We start from the raw sequence: 1,797 nt of genomic DNA, 5'->3' as shown, positions 1-1,797 counted from the left end.
CAGAGAGATTACATGCAGGATGGAAAGAAAAGAGAAAATTCGGCATAACTGAACAGCCAGGTGGAGAGTGGTGGTATCTTTGACTCAGTTTTGATCCTATTTACCTTGAGGGCCATGAAGTTTCCTCATGTCATGGGTGTACATACCTGCACTAGCATATTCGTGCTTCCCTTCACTGTCTTCCCTTCACTGTCTTCCCTTCAGCTGGCACCGGAAACGTGACCCTGATGTCATGGAGATGGCACTTGTGAGACATTAAACCACTGTATTTGCCTTCCCAGTAAACCCTGGTCCCCATGGTTCCCCCACCCATTGAATCTGCAGCACATACTGAGTCATAGAAAGAAAAAATTCCAGCCAACAAAATACAAGTCATCATTTAGTTCAAAGTTTTGGCATAGGATTTAAGAAAATTAACAATAGTTTGAAATCGAGTGATTTTGATTATCAAAAGCCAGAATTAATTGAAAGGAAAAAATGCATTGTATACATTAGTGAGGGAATGCTTAGAGAACTGCCCCTGGGTAGATTACAGAAAGGGTTGAGACAGGATATGATGTCAGAGGCATTTCCCTATGACTGGAGAGGAAGATGTAAGTTTAAGCAACACACAGGAAGTTGGGGCATTATGAGCACAGGGTTGTCCCAAGTGAGCAGAGGTGGAGCCCTTGATCAGAAGACATATATACCCACTTTCCATTTGAAATTGGGGCATTAAAGAGAAGTGGAAATGCTCTGATTAGATATTGACAGGCCTTCAGATGGTTCTTTCAATTCCTGGAAACCTATGCATGCATGGTCTGAGAATATCCAGCAAGGGAATGATGGAGGCTTACACAATGAATGGGCTGGAAGAAACCTATCTATGGGTCCAGAAAGCGTGTGTCTCATGCTTATCATCACTGAGGGCTGTGGCAAGAACTGTGACTGTCAGTAGCTCAAATCAATGTAGGCCCACAGGCCAAGGAAAAGAATTTCCTTACCAGGGAGAAAGGAGGGCCTAGGAAATGGCAGATTGCCCTGCACTTGGAATGACATCTTGGGAAAGGGACAGAGGAGAATCCTAGGATGAGGGAATAAACTTAAAAGACTAAGTAATGGGCTGCCGGGCATGAGCTGCGATGGGCTGGCTTCTGTGCCGAATTCTTCGGAACCATGGCATCCCTTTCCCTTGTGCCTGTTAACATCTTCAAGGCTGGAGCAGATGAAGAGAGGGCAGAGACAGCTCGTCTGTCTCCGTTTATTGGTGCCATCGCCGTTGGAGACTTGGTAAAGACCACCTTGGGACCCAAGGGCATGGACAAAATTCTTTTAAGCAGTGGATGAGATGCTTCTCTGATGGTAACCAATGATGGGGCCACTATTCTAAAAAACATTGGGATTGACAATCCAGCTGCTAAAGTTCTAGTTGATATGTCAAGAGTTCAAGATGATGAAGTTGGAGATGGCACTACCTCTGTTACTGTTCTAGCAGCAGAATTACTAAGGGAAGTTGAGTCTTTAATTGCAAAAAAGCTTCATCCACAGACCATCGTTGCCGGTTGGAGAGAAGCCACGAAGGCTGCGAGAGAGGCTCTCTTGAGTTGTGCAGTAGATCATGGTTCTGATGAAGCTAAGTTCCGTCAGGACCTGATGAATATTGCAGGAACAACCTTATCGTCAAAGCTTCTTCCTCATCATAAAGACCACTTTACCAAGTTAGCTGTAGAAGCTGTTCTCAGGCTGAAAGGTTCTGGTAATCTGGAGGCGATACATGTCATCAAGAAGCTGGGAGGGAGTCTAGCAGATTCCTATTTA

At 44.8% G+C, this 1,797-nt stretch overlaps 1 pseudogene; it reads left to right on the top strand.

Annotated features, from left to right (window-relative positions):
- The first annotated feature begins 1,155 nt into the window (after nt 1-1,155).
- LOC101564862 overlaps nt 1,156-1,797 on the top strand; it is a 1,789-nt pseudogene continuing 1,147 nt past the window's right edge.

Source organism: Octodon degus, unplaced genomic scaffold (genome assembly GCF_000260255.1).
Source record: "Octodon degus isolate 3935 unplaced genomic scaffold, OctDeg1.0 scaffold00078, whole genome shotgun sequence".
Classification (NCBI taxonomy): domain Eukaryota; kingdom Metazoa; phylum Chordata; class Mammalia; order Rodentia; family Octodontidae; genus Octodon; species Octodon degus.
Note: the sequence above shows the minus strand (reverse complement) of the source record. Positions and strands in the feature narration are given on the sequence as shown.